Source organism: Lygodium microphyllum, chromosome 3, assembly GCF_053477565.2.
Source record: "Lygodium microphyllum isolate KBCC chromosome 3, Lygodium_microphyllum_v1.1.10, whole genome shotgun sequence".
In the NCBI taxonomy this organism is placed as follows: Eukaryota; Viridiplantae; Streptophyta; class Polypodiopsida; order Schizaeales; family Lygodiaceae; genus Lygodium; species Lygodium microphyllum.
Genome location: NC_141137.1, coordinates 97,086,722 through 97,107,849, shown reverse-complemented (window position 1 = coordinate 97,107,849; position 21,128 = coordinate 97,086,722).

Here is a 21,128-nt window from a genome sequence, read left to right as displayed (position 1 = left end):
GTCCCTAAAGCAGCACAACACGTAACGCTTAGTTAAAATCCATGAAAGGGCTATTTTTCCACACCTTACATGGCTGGTTTTTTAATCATAAAATGGTTGTGCACAATCGTCATACACCTTGCATCAAGCATGTCACGTGGTATCTCCTGGAATGCATCGCAATTGATTGATAAACTTTGACCAATGCTGAGAGGACACGAAACCTAAGTCATAGGTTAGACGGGCGCTTCTGTTGGGGAAAGTTTTGTGAGGCAAATCAAAATCTCCTAGAACGCTGAATTATGAAAGAGTGGAGTTTGTGCAAATGTTATATGTGTTAGCGACGCATGTTGGGGCCAATCCCTAAGGTGTAGGAGAGTTGTAGTGGAGCCACAGCAATCAGCCGAAAGGTGCTTCCCTATGTGTGTATTACGAGGCCTTATGCCTATATATTATGGGATCTCCCTCTGAGGAGAAGGAAAGGTGAAGGTTGGACTACATATTGGATACAAATGCAAAATCGTCATAAGTATTTAGTGCAAAGTGAGTTTTAGATGCTCCTGGCCCGCAAGGCTATGTGGTGGGGTTGTCTGTTGTATGCGTGAGGCCCGGCTAGTGCCATAGCCAGTGCCGGCCCATTTTAGGTCCCATCAATCTCAATACTCCTCTTCAAGTTCAACTATATCTCTACAACTCCAATTAATCTTCAAAAGTTTCAAAGCTTCTCTACACCACCCAATGCTTTTGTGAAGATGACATAACCTAAGTCTAGCCTTGTGATAGTCATGTAAATTAGACTCCCTACTATCCTCTTGAATATAGTAGGGTCTTCTATCTCATCCTCAATATCAACACTCAACTTCACATTTTTTTTCAATGGCACTAAAAGAGGCTTACATGCTCTCATACCATACTTGGACAACATATCCAAGCCATATTTCCTTTGACATAGCCATATACCATCATCACATCTAATCACCTTAACACCAAGAAAATATCCTAGCCCACCCAAATCCTTTATCTTCAAATGGTCCTTGACTTCTACAATCCCATTGTTTCTATCATTTATAATAATCAAGTCATTCGCATAGATGACTATGATAACCAAAATTACGTCTAATTTTTTCACATAAAGTGAGTGATTGATCTTAGAGAAACACAAAATCCAATATTGAAAAGATACTCTCTAATCTTGTAAGACCATGTGTAAGGTGTATAGAGCTCATTATTTAACTTGCACACATAGGTGGAATGCTCTATATCCTCATAGCTTGATGGTTGCTCCATATACATCTCTTCTTACAATTCATCACACAAGAAGGCATTCTTTACATCCATTTACTATTTCAAACTCCAACATTTGGCTACTTTCAAAGTGATTACACATCTAACAGTTGCCATCCTAACTACTGGACTAAATGTCTCTTCATAATCTATGCCATGTATTTGAGCATAGTCTTTTGCGACCAGCCTAGCCTTATAGCTGCTAATAGAATAATTTGCATTATGCTTAATTTTATAGACCCACTTTAAAACAATAGCTTTATTTCCCTTAGGTAATGCTACTAGATCCCAAGTCTTATTGGCTTCTTCTAATGTAACCATCTCTTCATACATTAGTGCATCACAATGAGCATGACCAATATCATCCTCAAAATAAGTTGACTTAATGTCCTCAATCATCTTTACCATATAAGTATAATGATGAGCTACATAACCTTCCAAAATAAATCTTTTAATAGGGTATCTAATTCTACTAGACCTATGTACCATTGGATTGCTCAATGGAATCTTTACATTACCATGTGCTCCTTTGTATACCTAGTGTCGTCTCACTGAAGAAATACCAAGCTCATCATCCAAAATTTGTGAACCACTAGAATTCATAACAAACCCCAAATAACTAACAAATGTATCATTACCATCTAACACTTTCTTATTCTCTATGTCTTTATTTACAATACTATTAGATGCGCGTGAAGATATGGGATTGCTCTTTAGTCTCCCAAACTATGGGAGACTAAGGGCTAACTGTAGATGTAGTTCTAGATTATGTTTTTGGTCCACTAAGGCTCCTTGATTCTTGATTTTATTTTGGCACATAATCATCATCATCATCCATTGCATTATCACTAGATGTATACCAACTACTCGTCTCATAAAAAATGATACTCCCCTTTGACGATAGGGTTATAATAATGATACTCATTCTTCTCTAAAGAGTATCTAATAAAAACACATTTTTTAGCCTTTGGATCAAGTTTTTTTCATAGCTCATCTAGCACATGAATATATGCAATAAAATCAAACACTTTCAAGTGTGACACATCAAGCTTCCTGTCTATAAAGCATTCTCAGGGGTTATCCCATGAATTGCAACTGTGGGAGTTCTCTTCATAATATAGATATCAATATAAACAGCTTCAAACTAAAAATATTTTGGTAAATTCTTGTCAACCATCAATGTCCATGTAACTTTTACAATATGTCTATTTTTTCTTTTTGCAACTCCATTTTGCTATGAAATATACCTACAAGTAAACTGTCTCTTTATCTCGTGAGACCTCAAGAAGTCACTAAACTCATTGGAGAGATACTCTCTCCCTCCATTTGGCCTCAAGCACTTAACTTTCAAGCATGTTTCTATTTCAACAACAATCTTAAAAGTTTTGAAGTGCTCAAATATATATCACTCTTTTTCTTCATGAAATACACCTATTACTTTCTTAAATAATCATCAATAAACGTAACAAAACACCAAGATATATGTCTTGTATAGGTCCCCAAACATTCGTGTGTATAACATCATATTCCAACTCACATCTCTATCATGTGGAAAATGTTGTTTTACTTGCTTACCAAACTGACATTCTTCACACACTTTATGAAATTCTATAACTCTTAAAGTAGGCAACCATGCAATCAACCCTTTGGACTACATTAATTTTACCCTTTGTACATTTGCATGTCCAATACATTTGTGCCATAGTTTAATGTTTGTAACTACTTCTTTGCCTTAGCATACATATATCAACATTCATAGCAAGAATTCTAACATCTAAAGTAAACATGTGGCCAACTCTACTTATTGTGATTAAGCTACACTTATCATTAAAGTCTTCAACAATGTATCCCTTACTCTACCATTTGACCAATAGATAATAATTTCTTTGAGATGGATGGCCTATGTAATACATCTAATAGACTCTTTATTGACCATTATACAAGGACAGGAAACTTTTTTAATATGTGAAATTGGGTGGTATGAATCATCACATGTTTGCACATAACCTAGATTTTGTAAATTCTACATCCCTCCAAACCATTTAGAATGACTGGTCATATAATTAGATGTGCCTAAATCAACGTACCATATATCATCATGTGTTCCCTTTCTCGTAATAGCATCCATCATATGTTGCATAACAAATCAATGCTCATTTTTGTCTTCATTCAGTCTTAAAGATGATGCATAGTTCCTTGCTACAATTTACAACTATAGATATTATCTTTCTTAGCATAACATTGGGCTATAATATGACCTATTTTTCCACAATAATGAAAAACAATACCAAAATTACTAGAACCTCTGTTCTACAATCCACCTCTTCCTCTAGAGCTTCCCCTTCCTCTAAAGTTTCCATGGCCTCATGAGACCTACATTTTGCCAAACTTCTAATTTAACATATTTTGTTGGTTATCACCAGCACGTCCCATAACCCATCCAGGATCTGCCATGTCATCTTCCTAAACTTGAGTAAAATTCTTGGACATATTCACTACTTGTTTCAAATGATTTACCCTATATGTCGATCTCTTCAATGATAATGAGAGAGACCAACTCATCAAAAAAACTAGAAATAACTTCCATACATATACAAAAGTGACAAATGATTTCTAGCCCTTCTCATTATTAAGGCCACCCAAGGAAGACGAAGCCAAATCATCATTATCAAGTATGGTATCCATAGCTATTAAAGCATCTACAATGTTTCTCACTTTTAAAATATACTTATTTACTAACATCTTTTCTTTCTTCAAAGTATTCAATCTTGCTTGAGTTGAAACTTTTGTGCCTTTGTATTTACTAAAAACAAGTTCTCAAAATTATCCAAGCCACATGTGAAGTTTTTACATTTTTTATATGTCCCAACATAATATTATCAATGACTGTAGATAGCCAATACATTATCTATTTGTCTTTTATGTTCCATTCTTTCCATACCTTTGATTCTTCTGTAGTCGTAGGATTACTTAGCTCTGGCTCCTTTTCTTCACTCGAAACAAACTCGTAAAGGCCTTTTCCAATAACAAAGTTTATTTCACAAAACTTCTAGGGTAATTGTTTTCGTCCGAATTCTCAATGGTGGGATTTTCACTATTCTTTACCATTTTTACAAAATTGATACAAAATAGCAAACAAGTCTTCTACTACCTTTTACAAGTATACAATAACATATCAAGCAGCCTCTTTCACTAACTGCTCAACAATACATATAATCTATAATCTATTTGCAGATAAAACTTGTGCTTGCTAGCTTCCTAACAAACATCTCAAAACTTATAGATTCAAAGTCTGTAACATGTGCCCACTTTTGATCAACACAATCAAAACCGGGCCCAAAATGGCCTAAGATGGCCAAAAATACAATGAGAGAGTCCTAATGTAACGTGCCTGCCTATTGGCTATCCAAGCATGCTTTAACGGTCCATCGAGAAATGAATCTAAGTGTCGTCGCCCGGTTCTCCCACGGAATGTTCTAGGGTTTGTCACCTAGGGTTTCCCGATTCCACCTTGCAACGAAACGTTCATGGCCAAACCCACTAGGATTGACCTGAAATATGGATTTCTAGGGCCAAGGTCTCCTAACAACATTCTAGCATCAGATTTTGGACATCCTACTTTATGCTGAGATACCCAATCCGAAGCAGATCCATACCGCACTTGGTTCAAAGAGAATGAGAAATGAGAGGGATGTGCCACTCAACCTCTTTGTATGTAGGGCATAGTCCCATTCCAATCCCCTAAAACGGCATGAATCGGGTTCTAACTTAACCATCCCTAAAGGTCAATGACGGTAAAACCTTGTGAGAAGCCTCCCAGTTCTCTGGGACCACCCTAACCCGTCAGAGATTTTTCCCACCCGCTTCCCTTGATAGCTTTAGTTTTCTTATTAGGTCCTACCACATTTATGTGTGACATTTAAAGTTAGCTTCATTAATTAAGCCTTTTAGGAAACAAGGTTCATTCATGTAATTTATAGCACAGTCACGAAAACAAAACAAGCAGTCCTTTTGACAAACAAGTTCCTTAACTTATCTTCAAGTTAATCTTTGTCTCCTACTCATACAGGAGAATTATGTATCTCTTCTATCCAATAGAAGTACCTCGTCCAAATCACATGGCACCAAAATTTCCATCCTTTATCTAGAATAGGATCTTCCAATGCCCTAGACATTGGGCTCACGGCAGTTTACAATTCCGTTTTGGTCTAGGCAAGGGGTGTTCAGAGTTCCACTGACCCCAAGTGACCTAGGAGTGAGACACAACTTTCATTGTTGGCCTTTTCAACACTCGACCTTCAACTCGTGAGTCGAGCAGTGCCCTCTTGGGGTAATCCACAATGCAATCTTGGAGATGATTCACCCGTGCAAAATATCTTTCCTTAATTAATCCAATTAAGAATCAAGCATGATCAAGGCAATTAGCATAATATCATCTTCCAGTGAAATATTCCTTTATTTTCCATGGCTACTTGTCATTATTGATCCTTGCCATGCTTTTACCAGCAAACACAATCACTTGGAATATTTACCCAAATCACAAATGCAACAATCAGTTGATTGAAAAAAACATTTAGGGTGTTGTTCAATCAACCAACAAAAACTAATTGTATTTTTCCCAAACAATACAAGAATATATGCGATAATGATTCCATCGCATATTCAGAGGCACAAGAGAGCATAAGGAGACTTCAAGAGGCTGTGAGAGAGAGGTAGAGAGAAGGATACCCCTCCAAGAGATTGTGTGTGTATGTGTGTGAGAGAGAGAGAGAGGGAGAGAGAGAATAGCTACCTGAGAGGCTGCAACGGAGAGATTTAGCTCAATTTCCTCTATCTTGATCCTCAACTTAGCTATCTTCTCCCTCTCCCACCTCGAATATATTCCGCCTTCTTAATCTCTTGAGTCTACTTGTGGACGATGGCGTCCAAGCTAAGAATATGCAATCCTACAACTAGCAACAAAGCCTCAGGCGAGGGCATCACTTTCAATCCAACTGCAGTTCTAATCGCAAGTAATGTATTTCTAAATTGATAGATGCTTACTTTGATTCTCGCATGAGATACATTAGGCTCCATACTATGATGTATGAGAATAGTTGATGGAGAAGGGATAGATGTCGCAGCAGAGGTGGAGACATGGATTGAGTCAATGGATGACTATTTCTATGCTTCAGGAACTGCCTCCATGAATCAAGCAATGATAGCCAAACTTAAGCTAGTTGACCAGGCTCGATTATGGTGGAAGCAATGGTGCAAAGATCAAGGTGTTTCTAAAGCCATTGTCTCTTGGGTTTAGCTAAAAGATGCTATATGCGAATGATAACTTCCACCGACCTACCAGAATTTGAAGATGAATAAATTCTTCAAGCTCAAGTAGTTGAAATTAACCCTAGAAGCTTACTACTCAAAGTTTGTAACCCCACTAAAATACGCCCCACCTATGGATATTTCACAACAAGTATCCAAGTTTTTCCATGGCCTAAACACTCCTTTGAACCACCGTCTTGAAGCAATGCATCCAATGGACTTGCAAGATGCATTATTCCGAGCAAATCCAATCATCCAAGAACTTAAATCGGGCAATTGTAGCAAAGATGACTCCTGAGATTAGGGTAAGAGATGCCATACATGCAGAGAGATAGGGCACATCCATAGGAGATGTCCCTACTATCAATGCTTCCATTGCAATGAGCCAGGACACGTCCAAGCACACTGCCCTGACTTAAGTCCAGAAGACATTGGGCCTCCAAGAAAAAAAAGCTACACAAGTGCAATCTTTGGATATATAGGCGAATCAGATGAAGAAGAAGACCTAGAACCCACTACACCTTATCAGGATGACTAAAAAAATCATAGGAGCTTAATCAACATGTAACACAATTGAGAATAAACCCTACTCTTGTACCTATGGTTAATTGGAATAATATGAGTGCACTACTTGAGACATTAAGAGTAGCGTAGCGGATGCATATGGTGGGTCCTAATCCACAGGCCCTAAGCCCCATTAATGCTTGTCTCCCCAGTTTCTCTCGAGATGAGGACATCTCGATTTCTCTAAGGGGAGGAGGATGTAATATTTCCATGCAATAAAAGTTAGTTGATTAGTTCGAAAGTTAGTTAGTCAATTAATAAGTTAGTAAGATTACTAACTAAGGTAAAAATTAATTAACGTTAATGGCTAATAATTTGTATTTAATTAAAAATATTTATTAAAAGAAACATGGAGAGTCATAAATTCGATATTTTTCTCGGATTAACAAGGACCATAGCCACCCTTCATGGAAGTTACAATGTGAATGAGAGTTATGAGCCATATTAATCACTAGTATTAATGTGTATAGTATGGACGGTCCAAAAATGTTAGATTTTTTGACAAAAAAACTAGTATATTTTAGATATTATCCTAAAAAGATAAAACTGAATGTCATTTAAAAGAAAAGACGTGATGTCTTAGTTAGTTTTGGAGATTTTATAAAAAGATAAAAGATAAAGAGAGTAATTGGTGAAATTCCATGCACCGCAATTGCAATCTACAGGCAGTAGACAGAACTTTGAATAGGGAGAGAAAGAAGGAGTGATCTGAAAGCTTTCCAACCAAGTGTCTTGGTGTTTTACCCCCCTTTTGGAGCCAATGAAACCATCAGATTTATGAGTTAAGTATCAGATCACTGAGTTTTCCAAGAGTCCCTCCACCGAGAACTCTTGTTCTCAGCCTTATGCCCTCCTCTCTAATTCATTATAAATATGAGGCATGAGGAGGCACAGCAGAGTATAAGGAGACCTCGAGAGACTGCGAGACAGAGGCAGAGAGAAGGATACCCCTCCAAGAGATTGTGTGAGAGAGAGAGAGAGAATAGTTACCCCGAGAGGCTGCAAGGGAGAGAGTTATCTCAATTCCCTCTATCTCGATCCTCGTCTTAGCCATCTTCTCCTACACTCTCCCATCTCGAATCTATTCTGCCTTCTTAATCTCATGAGTCTACTTGCAGATGATGGCCTCCAAGCAAAGAATGTTGCGTGCAGATGGAAATCCTACAACCAGCAATGAAGCCTCGAGCGAGGGCATCACTATCAATCCAACCGCGGTTCCGATCGTAAGTAATGTATTTCTCAATTGATAGATGCTTGCTTTGATTCTTACATGAGATACATTAGGCTCCATACTATGATGAATGAGAATAGGTCATGGGAAGGGATAGGTCTCTTCTCACATATTTAAAAGATGTAATTTGCAAAGTGCATACATTAAGGGAAGTTAATTGCACTTAGTTACGGATGGCTTATTTGTTGATAGAGAAATCGATCAGGGGTTATGAATAGCATAATAGTAAAAAGAATAACATTAGAAATTGTGCATACAAGTATTAAGTAAATTTTGCATAGAATTGCTCTTCAATCCCAAGGGGGAGAGCGAATATGGGATATTATCGTGTCTATTCTTGTGTTGTTTGGAAAAAATACAGTTAGTTTTTGTTGGTTGATTGAACAACATCCTAAATGTTTTTTTTCAATCAACTAATTTGAGAGTCGAGTTTTGAGCTCGGGATGTGCCTAAAATTTGCCAAAAAATCTGGAATTTAGGGGAAAAATATTTAACATCGAAGGCAGCGGCTGCAGCTAGGACGATTTTAAGCACAAAGTGAAAGACGACTTTTAAAAGGCGCCTGAGTGACACTTGTGGATTTTTGATAATTTTTCTGACTGCCCTGTGGAATGTCAGAGCTTCCAGTCAGTGCGGGATGATGAGCCCGACACGCATGATTTTTTAAAGCTCTAATCGGAGCCCTGACAAGGAAAGGGCCACAAGATGGGCAAGATTTGAAAGGGTGGCCACAACTTGGACCAAAGGGGGGGGTGCCCTTTGGGGACTTTAAACCCCCCCCCCCTCCCCTTTAGTTTTTTGATGAAGAAGCATGAAAAAACGTGGATATAGCGACATGATGCAGCGGTCGAAAAATGCGCCCTCTATCCTCTCTCATCATGATGGAGGCTGAAAGTACCCTATCCAACTGACAATGCCCGGCATCTTCTCTCTCTTGGCTGATGATATCACCGGTCTTAGCACGAGGAATAGCTATCCGGATGAAGAGAACATAATCAAGTCTTTCTCTCTCCTCCCTCTCTATCTTCTCTATGGGCTGTTCATGTGTACCATCTTGATGAAGGAACCAAGGAAGGAGAATGAAGGAAGTGGTGATGGAGATTGATGGAGATGCTGAAGATTGAAGTACAGCATTGGATTGAGAGAAATAGAGGCTCCGTTTGCTGGTTATGCAGTCATTCAAGGTGTCTCGGGTTAAGTAAAAACACAGTATGACCATTTTTATGAAGAAAATGAAGGATTTTTTATAGTTTATGATGATAATTATGTTCTTATTGGATGAAAATTTGTATGAGTGTTGTTTGCATCATGAGTAATTGTTGTCTATCAGAAAATTCTGATTTTTCAATGATATACATGCTCTAATTAATTCCCGTAAACCCGAAATGCGGTTTTTAAGTGGTAAAATTGTAGTTTTTCCATTTCGGGTGGGTAAAATATGTTCCCATGGGGAGAATATGGAAAATAAATTTAATGTTAGTATGCTGAAGTGAGTGGAACAAGAAAAATTAGAAAATAATATATTTTATTACCAAATAAATTGTTGAGTGTTGAAATGACTTGTTTTTTGGCTGATTTTTGTTGTTTTTGAGAGCTGAATGGTTGATTTTATGGGATGATTGATTGATTTGGAAGTGGTTTGAGAATGTTTTAGATGATAATGATTGTGTTTTGGAAGTTCATGATGTTTGTTGGTGGTTCTGTGATGTTCTGATAGGTTCTGATTGGTTCTGTATACCTTCTGTTTTGTTTTGTTTTGGTCTGTTTTGTTCTGATTGTCTTCTGTAAGGAGGGAAGGAGTATTGATTGATGAAGATTGAGAGCTTGAGAAAGCTTATTGAATGGTTTGTGAGAGTTTGAAATGGTTTGAGAGTGAGTTATGTGGTTTTGATGATCTTCTGTAATCTTCTGTAGGTCTTCTGTAGAGCTTCTGCTTCTGTTCTGTTTCTGTTCTGTTCTGTACTGTAGCTGTTCTGGTACTGTTCTGTATGCTTCTATAAGTGTTCTGTGGAATGTATGTGTGACTTTGGGAAAGTTTTCTAGCCTTGGAAAGAGGTGAATACAAGTGCAAAAGAGCTGAAAGAAGTGGAAGAAGTAGCTGCTGAAGACTCAAGTGAAGACTAGAGTGAAGTGACAGTAGTGAGCTGTGAAGAGACACTGTAGTGGCTCTGGTGACTCTTCATATCAGACATACCTCTTGGGAGGGGTATCCACGACCTAAGAGTGATTATTGAGAGTAATTTTTGAGAGATTGTAGTGAGGATATGATGTATTATTGATGGAGAGAGAGAGAGAGAGTTAGAGATAGCCAATTCTACTGAAACAGAGTGATTGTATATGAGAGATTGAGAGAGAAGACTATGAAGATATTGAAGATGAATACTATGTGATGTATTTCCATTCAAAGATGGTGTATTCCTTTGCTTTCTTTGTTCTATTGATGGATTTTGTAAAGATATTGAAGATTATGCTTGATTCTATTAAAACCGTGGAAGATCTACATGATGCTGCATGAAGATTTGTTGTGCCTGGTGTTCTTTTCTTCATTGTGATCATATGAAATATGATAAACAAGCTTGTTGATGTTACAAGATAGATTTTCTTGCAAGAGAATTCCCTTTTCCTTGGTGTTCCTCTCGAGGCTCCATGTTTTTGGTGCGCAGCCGGGGAAACTTGCCATCAACAAGCACCAGAAGAGGCTGAAAATGAAGGAAATGGCATTGCCAAGAAGAGAAGAATTCAATGGATGTTTGTAAAGTTTCTCCTTCCACTGAAGAGTTGGAATTCCTCATAATCAAAGCCACTTTCCACAAGAAGTTCATCCCACAATGGCGGAAACACATCACCATCATGATGCATGCTTTATGTGGTGGACAGTTTCCTCTTCCTGTTGAAGCAGCAGAAACTTGCATCTTGGTGGCAAACTGTTTGGGAACAAACTGAAGAGCAGAAACAGAGAGAATGACCATCCATGGAAGATTTGGCATTCATTGAAAAGTTTCCAGACAACATCAAGTGGGAGATTGTGAAGAAGCTTCAGGAGTCTTGGTCTGTAGAGGTTCACAGGGACAAGAAGGAAAAGAGTTGGAATTTGTTCGTGGATGCTCAACAGCAAGATACATGGGATGCTTGGTGTACTGATAATCTTCTGTTTGTTCAATTAGCAACCCACTGGAAGTTGGTAGACAGAGTGTTTTTCACAACATACACTGTTGAAACCATCAGAAGCTGGCATTACTATGATGATGGCACCACCACAATGCTCAGACGTATGCATTTTGACACCTTCAGAACCGAATACCTTCCCCTGTGTAGTGGCATGAAAGCAGAATTCAGGGACATTGAAAAGAAAGAAGTAGAAGAAATGTTGGCAAGAGAGTCCTACAGAGACTGAGGCCTTCTGTTAACCCTATGTGGAGCACTAACAACATAAGTGGAGCCAACCCCCTGATGAATGACGCAATAAAGAGGCAAGCGTTAGAACGAGTCCAGAGGTACGTGAGAAGAGAGAAAGCAAGAATCAGAGCCGAGAGCAAGCTCGCAGCAGAAGCCGCCTTTGACGCCCTTGGGGAACTCTTTACAGAAGTCCCAATGGCACATCAAGCCCTTCCTCCTCCTGCTGGAGGTCCACTTCCAAGCCAGATCCGTCCTAGAAATATTGATGACAGACTAGCGAATGTAGTCCCATTGCCAGTTTTTAAGGGAGAGTACAATGAAGACCCCGATCTTCATGTAGCAGAGTTTATGGTAGCGTGTGTGGCTAACAATGCCAGAACCCCTGAGCATTGGTTAGCAATATTCCCCGCCACTTTCAAGGGCGCGGCGTTTCAGTGGTATGAGAGACAAGCAGCAGGAACTTTTGGCACATGGGATGACCTGAAGTTGGCCTTCCTCACTAAATTCAGGCGTGAAGGTTTTGAAGAGTGGATGAGAGAGGAATTTATGAACCTAAGTCAGTCCTCTGGAGAAAGAGTGGAAGCCTATGTCTCACGAATGGAATCCATCCTGAAGAGATAGACTAACCATAATCTAGATGATGGCATTCAGAAGGGGGTGTTTCTCATAGGATTACAACCAGAAGTCCGTAAGTTTGTGGAGCTACAAAGACCAGCCACCCTGCAAGCTGCAACAGAAGGTGCAAGACTGTACGATGAAGTGGAAGCTCGATTAGCAATGAATACAGGAAGAGGAGTCCTACCTCCTCTGATGCCAGGAATGATGTACCCACCTAATGCAGTCCCTGGGACTGTTCCCTACCCCTACCAACAAATGCCCTCGGTATCACAGTACAGTGCACCAAATCCACAGTGGCCACAATCCATGCCTCAAATAGTGGTTCAACCACAACAACCATGGTCTCAACCAATTTCCTCCATGCCACATCAGCAGCAACAGTGGAATCCTACCAACTGGAGCCAACAGCCAACAGTTCAAACAGGAGCCCTGAATCAGAACCAGAACAGAGACCCCTCTGTACCAGCCCAACCAGTTTATGCAGTGATTACAGAAACTCCTCAAAACCCTCCTGCCAGTATGTCCGGAGGAGAAAGCTTGAAGGATTATTTATCCAACTTAGTTGCAAACATCAAGAAGGAGTTGATGGATGTGATTACAGAACAACTACAGACGTTGAAAGTGAACACAGCGAGCATATCCAACGTTGCAGGAGCAGAAAGAGATGTGATGCGGTCAAACACTTGGTGTGGTAAGTGTCATCAAGCAGGCCATTTAGCCACTGAATGTACACGAAAACCAACTATTCCTGGGGCCTTCTGTTCCTACTGTTTGAGGAAGAACCATACAGAGGACATTTGCTCTCTGAAGGAGATGCATGATAGGAGAAGGAAGGAAGAAGACGCAAGATTCAACTTGCTGGAATCCAAAATGACAACACAAGATATTGAACCCAAGCCTAGAGAGTTTGGTCCTAATTTCGGACCCAGAAGATTTCCCTCTCAAAGTTACAGAGGAAGACAGTCTGGCGGTGGTCAGAGATCAGAAGTGGAGTGTTGCAGATGCGGAGAAAATGGACACATTTCACCAAATTGTACAAATCCTCGAAGGTCAGTGGATTACAAGCCCTTATGCAGTCGACGCAAAGGAGAAGGCCACACTGCAAAAGACTGTCCAAGCCCAGCCCCAGTGAAAAACAGTGCTACTGATAGTCCAGCCAAGGCTCAAGAGCCTACCTCCAATTTAGTGGAATTGGAAGTTGCTGCCATCACGCGTGCAAAGCAGAAGGAACCACCTATCCAGAAAGAAAATAACCCTCCTGCCAGAAAAGTGAAGTTCAATCTTCCACCAGAAGAACAGAACAGAACAGAGCCTAACAGTGCCGTACAGAGCCCTACAGTGCCACAGAGAGTTACAGAGACAGGACCAGAGGTCCAGGATACAGAAGAGGAGGAAGTGACACAAGTGGCAGAAGAAGTTCCTGTAATTCCTCTATTGGAAGAAAAAGAAAAAATGAAAATGGGTGTTGCCCCATTCCCTAATCGGTTAGAGAAGCCAGTGGATCCTATTAAGGAATACGATCTGGTCAGAGATCTAGATACCTTTAGACCAAACCTCACATTTCGACAATTATTGATGTTGTCTCCCAGTTGCCGGAAAAGGTTCAAAATTATACTAACAAGAAGACGTGGCTTAAGGATTGCTCCCTCAACAGCAACAAAGTCCAACAAGGCTCTAGAGCCTGTAAAAGAAGTGGATGTGGCTAACGCCTTCCTAGATCCGGGTACTCCAGAGACTGGCGTGTGGATAGAAGGCTGTTTCATTGCAAACACACTAATTGATGGAGGTTCGTCAGTGAACATTATGACGGATGTGACAATGAAGGATCTAGGCCTACAAGGTGTGCAACCCACCCAATGGCTCATCAGATTGGCGGATCAAAGTAGAATCAAGCCTTTGGGCATTCTCCCATATGTGAAGACTACAGTGGCTGGAAAAGATTATTGGCTAACCTATTTGGTGGTGAAGCCAAACTCTTATGGTACATCCTATCCTCTATTACTGGGCAGACCATGGCTTTTTGAAGCCAGAGCAAGGACAGATTGGTTCAAAGGAACCTTGACCTTGGGCAGAGGACCCAACAAAGTGGTGCTGAAACTGTATGGTTCTCAAAAAGGACATGGATCCACCTCCTTGGAATTATCTTCTGATTCCCCTAACGAGGCTACAGTTGGAACGTCAGCAGACAAAGATGCTGTCAAACAGATCCTTCCCAAGAAAACAGTGGCACATTCCTTAACAGTGGATACTGTAAGCCGACTTCCAAAATATGCAAAGCCATTATCAATGAGAGAATACTTCCTGCCTGAACCAGGAATGACTTCTGAAATCACTTCTGACAGTGAGATAGAAGCATGGATGTACTGTTCTCCCTGTTACATGGCCATAGCAGAGCCCGAGACAGAGGCAGGAGAGGAAACAGAGAATCTCTTCTTCTGTTACAGAGCTCCTACAGAGACAGAAGCAGAAGCAGGAACAGACACAGAAACAGAAGCAGAAGCAGAAGCAGAGACAGAGACAGAAGAGGATGGATATGATATGGACGAAGAGAATTATGAAAGTGAAATGGAAGAGTCTATCCCACCTGAAGAGGATACATTTGAGGAAGAAGTTCCAGAAGCATCAGAAGCCGACGAGCTCATGCTATGGGACAGAATGGTGATGGTACCATTTGGTCTGGTAAATGGATCTTCTCATATGCAAAACCTTTATAAGAAATGGATTAAGAAGAACAAGCCGTTTTTCAGCAGTGGCTCCTGCCGTTCTAACCCATCTTTGCCTAAGAAAGATGATGATGATGCACCGTGCCAACGAGCACCAATCCCACCAACCCAACAGGCATCAGAGGGTCCCTGTTATGTGACGTTCCTGGATGTATCATCAGAAGATGAGTCTTCAAGCCAAGAGGTAATTACTCTTGAAACCAAACCCGAAACAGCTTTAATCTCATTTCAATATCTTAAGGGGCAACCTAAGTCTCCACCAAAAGAAGAAGTGGGTTCTAGTGGGACATCAGACGAGGACACCACTCCCTTGAAGGAGTCGGATCTGTATCCAGAAGCGGTCCGTGGGACCTTCATCCGTGAAGTAGAAGGTGAAAGGCAGTTAACCTTTGTGGATTCAGAAGGCACTGAACGCCACTTGAAGGTGGGTAGCAGTCTCCTAGAAGAGGAGTTGTCAACCTTGTACAACTTGTTGAAAGAAAATTTGGACGTGTTTGCATGGTCCTACAAAGACCTAAAGGGGATTGATCCCACAATATGTCAACATCATATTGACTTGGAGCCTGATGCCAAGCCAGTACGGCAACGACAGAGGCGAATGAACCCGAATTATTCCACATTGGTGAAAGCGGAGCTGCTCAAGCTTCTGGAAGTCGAGTTCATCTATCCAGTGGCAAATAGTAAATGGGTTTCACCCATCGTGGTTGTACCCAAGAAGAATGGCAAGCTTCGTATATGTGTGGATTTCCGAAAGCTCAATTCCAAGACGAAGAAGGATTACTTTCCTATCCCTTTCACAGACCAACTGTTGGACACAGTGGCAGGACATGAGCTTTATTCTCTTCTGGATGGATTCAGTGGATACAATCAAGTCCAAATCGCAGAAGAAGACCAGTCCAAAACAACGTTCACCACAGAATGGGGGACCTACGCTTACCGAGTGATGCCATTTGGGCTCTGCAATGACCCTGCTACTTTCCAACGAGTCATGATGCCCGCATTTCAAAATCATCTACACGACTTTATTGAGGTTTATTTGGATGACTTCTATGTCTATAGCTTGATCCGTGACCATTGGGAACATTTGGAACAATGTTTTGACCGATGCCGGGAGTATGGGATCTCCCTCAACCCCGACAAATGCATCTTTGGGGTTTCTTCTGGAGTTCTGTTGGGCCACATTGTCTCTGCACAAGGGATATCAACAGACCCTGCAAAGATTGAAAAGATCGCAGCTCTGGCAGCCCCCAGCAACCTCAAACAGTTGAGGGGATTCCTAGGCCATGTGGGTTACTACAGAAGGTTCATAGCCCATTTTGCGACAAAGGCAACCTCCTTGCATAAGCTCCTGAGGAAAGATGCAGAGTTTACTTGGACAGAAGAATGTGACAAAGCCTTTCACACTCTGAAGCAGTGTCTGATAGAGGCACCCATTCTGCAACCTCCTGATTGGACGAAAGAGTTCCATGTACACACGGATGCATCAATTGAAGGCTTAGGTGCTATCCTCTGCCAGAAGGGCTCCTCTAAGTTGGATCAACCGATCTATTATGCAAGCCGAAAAGTCACTGATAGGGAACGGAACTATACAGTGACAGAGATGGAGTGCTTGGCAATGGTGTTTGCCCTGGAGAAGTTTCGCCATTACCTCCTGGAGCCCCGAGAGGAACACCAAGGAAAAGGGAATTCTCTTGCAAGAAAATCTATCTTGTAACATCAACAAGCTTGTTTATCATGTTTCATATGATCACAATAAAGAAAAGAACACCAGGCACAACAAATCTTCATACAGCATCATGTAAATCTCCCACGGTTTTTAATAGAATCAACCATATTCTTCAACATCTTCATAAAATCCATCAATGTCACAAAGAAAGCAAAGAAGTACACCATCTTTGAATGGAAATACATCACATAGTATTCATCTTCAATATCTTCATAGTCTTCTCTCTCAATCTCTCATATACAATCACTTTGTTTCAGTAGAATTGGCTATCTCTGACTCTCTCCCACACACTCCATCAATAATACATCATATCCTCACTATAATCTCTCAAAATTACTCTCAATAATCACTCTTAGGTCGTGGATACCCCTCCCAAGAGGTATGTCTGATATGAAAGGTCACCAGAGCCACTACAGTGTCTCTTCATAGCTCACTACTGTCACTTCACTCTAGTCTTCTCTTGAGTCTTCAGCAGCTACTTCTTCCACTTCCTTCAGCTCTTTTGCACTTGTATTCACCTCTTTCCAAGGCTAGAAAACTTTCCCAAAATCACACATACATTCCACAGAACACTTACAGAACAGTACCAGAACAGTACCAGAACAGCTACAGTACAGAACAGAACAGAAGCAGAAGCTCTACAGAAGACCTACAGAAGGTTGCAGAAGGTCATCAAAACCTCATAACTCACTCTCAAATCATTCAAAACTCTCACAAACCATTCACTAAGCTTTCACAATATCTCATTCTTCATCAATCTATACTCCATCCCTCTTTACAAAAAACCATCAGAACAAAAACAGACCAAAACAGAACAAAACAGAAGGTATACAGAACCAATCAGAACCTATCAAAACATCACAGAACCACCAACAAACATCATAATCTTCCAAAACACAATCAATATAATCCAAAACACTCTCAAACCACTTCCAAATCAATCAATCATCCCATAAAATCAACCATTCAGCTCTCAAAAACAACAAAAATCAGCCAAAAAACAAGTCATTTCAACACTCAACATATCCCCACACTTAATAAGGAAGCGTCCTCGCGACCCAGGAAAAAGGGAATACAAGTTCATTTCAAAGCTTCACTTTGATCTTCAATATCTTCTCAAAAAGAATCCATCCACCACGACCCCAACTCATAACCTGTTTCTGATATAAAAATACAAAGAAAGGAAAACTCTATTGACATTAACACCTCTTATCAAACTAAAAATCACAATAAATTTGTAAAGGATATAAGAGTTTGCTTCTTCTTCATCAGCTTCATCTACTTCAACTCTCCAACCACGACCCCATCTCGACAAATCTCCAAAATATAGCTCGTACACAAAATCCACCACGTTCGTTTGACATACATGAACTCACAACACTAATACTAATACACAACCATCTGAATGACTTTCTCAAAAAGAAGAGTTTGGTATTAAAAAGCTTGCACCATACATTGGAAAGGCATCAATGAAGATGATCCCTTTTAAAAGATTGATGTTGTCTGAATCGATCCATAGATAAGGATTCATCTACAAAGTTTTTAGGAGGATTCTGAAAAAATTGGAGACAACACATCCTTTCCAATAGGACTAGGTATCTGCTAGGCAAACAGAGGGCATGAAAATACAATATCTCCAACTGTTGGGAATCAATGCTAACATTGACATTCATGCACAACTTTGGGATAGGCTTTGAATCAGTATGGGAGTGCCTATGCATATACGCCAGGTACCAAGCAAAGTGAGCAGTTAATCTCACTGAGGGATCTGCAGACTGTGAATATTGTTGGGCAAAATGAACATAGTTTTGATAAGCTTGACTTGAAACTGTCCATTCCCCTGGAATTACTGGCCAATTAATCTGCGGTCCTGTAAGGCAATCATCCGAACTCCATCCCCTTCTTCTGGAAATCTGATTATCAAAACCGGCACAGTCACTAACCAACTGAGGTGGTTGAGATATGGAAGTGCTAGGAGAGGGTAATGGAATAAGGGAAAGTGGATGTAGGGAAGGATAGGAAAAATCATAAAAGGAAGAAAAGGTTAAAGAAGGAGTGGCAGAAATTTGTAAGGAATCACTAAGGAACGGTGTTAATTGATAAATAGGAAATGTGGAGGGTACATTAATGAGGGGTGAAGGACAGGGTGGAGAAGGGGAAAATACCCTATCCTCAATAAAGGAACAGTAAGTGAAAATAGGAATTTGAGGGAAATTGGAAGGTTGGAAAAGAAGTGGTAAAATTACTGTGGAATGAGTTTGACAAAGGGAAAAATATATAGCATAACGGTGAGCCAATTGTTGATAATAAAGGAGGGTAGGAACAGAAGGTCCCAAAAGAGATCGTCTATGATAGGCATCAAAGAAAGTAGCATCAAACGGATTATGTTTGGAAAGATAGGTTAAGAGATCCATTCTCAGTTGGTTAGTACTCTGTACAAAGGTAGGAGCTGTGTTTTGTCGGTGATTGAGGACCACTGAATCAATCATAGGATGCCACGAACTATCCTGACAATCAGCCACTTTGGAGGAATAATTCTGGAACATATCAGCTATACGCAACTCCAAATGATTGACATAGAGAACAGCCTGTAAGACCACATCCCCCACATACCATGCCATATCTACCTCATCTGGAATTAACAAATCTCCTCGGAGATACATGTATGCCATCAGCATGGTGTCTGGCGTGACAGAATCTTCAAAGAGCATTCTGACTACCTCGGTCAACAACTCAGCAGACCAAGCCCCACTCCAGCCATCCTCTGGAAAAGGTAAATCCATCGTGGAAAGCTTCATATAGAAGACCAACTTCTATAAGTGGTAGTGGACAAAGAAAGAATGGTCAGGTAAGACATATTCCTGAAACTGCTCAAAGGTAGACCATAAAAAGTCCATTCGGGACTGCAATCTTTCCACTTTGTCTTGGAATAAAGGGCACAAAGTAGCCTGTCTCTGTAAGGCAGCCAAGTCCTGCTGTGAAAGAGAAGGAATTAATGAAACAGGAGGGCTTGGAGGAACAGAGCGGGACTTTGCAAGCTGATCTCGCAACTGCTGGATTTGGGAGGCTTGGTTGGCCACTGTGTCATTAGCCATTTGTAAAGCTGAAAGCTTGTCATCTAAAAGAACTTGGAATTCTTTCGCTTCACTGGACATCCTCTCCTTCTCTACTGAAAGGTTAGTAACCTGTGACTGAGCCTCGAATAACTGGGTTTTCAATGAAGAAATCTCATCACTCTGAGTGGCAACCAGTTGGGTTTGCTGTTCCATTTGCTTAAATAGATCTGCTAGGGTATCCTTAGTAGAAGCTAATTCAGATGTTGCCTTATGCAACTGGTCTTTGGACTGCATGAGCTCCTCATAGAAAGATGCGTACAGCTGTTGAACACAGGCTGTCACTGACAACTCAATGGAACTTTGAATATCCTTGCAGAGGAAAGGAATGGCATCTCCTGAAACGAGACTGTTCAGGGAAGGAACTGATATATCCAAGGATCCTTCTCTATGTGCCCTGAATAGGTTATTGCAAGTGAGATACCCAGGGAGTTCACTGCCAGAAGTAGCAGGGATAGGCACTGAGGGAAGTACAGCAGGGGCTTTATCCGCTACCCTCTTCAAGCGTTTGCGCTGTATGACCAGGGGAGGCGGAGAATCATCATCCTCAATGTCAATAGGTGCTGACTCTTCTGAAGGTGGAGGAGGAGGTACTGGATCTGATGGAGGAGGTGGAGGTACAGTCTTCTGTAAACCTGAATAGGTCAAGAAGGCAGACAAATAGGATCCGTAGGTAACATTGGTAACAGTACCCCTCGTGACTTTAACAAAATGCTGATCCATCTTAGTAAGGAGGTATGTGCTCCAATCAATGGCAACTCCTTTTAGCACCATCCTGGAAGCTGTGAAAAGCTCTTTGGACAAATAGTGGGATGGCGTTTTGGCAGGCATAAACCTGTCCTGAAGGAACTGGCACATCGTCTTCCAGACGGGATCAGTAATCATAGAAAACGAAACTCCTGAAGAGTTTATCACTTTCTTAACATCAAGGACCTCCCTTGTCTGCTTCTGCAACAGTTTGAGAATCTCTTCAGTAGAGAAGAGCTGTCGAGTGGTCACAAAAGGTTCTCCTTTGGAGGGTAAGGACAAAGCCTTTCCTAAGCCTCGAGACGTCAATGTCATAGACATGCCTTGGACTACTCCTGTCTTCTTGCTGTAAGAGGCCAGGAACTCATCACAGACGGACGGATCCTCTGGAAGTAATGGAAAAGGAGTGGCCACAAAAGCAGCAAGTCCTGCCTTCGTGA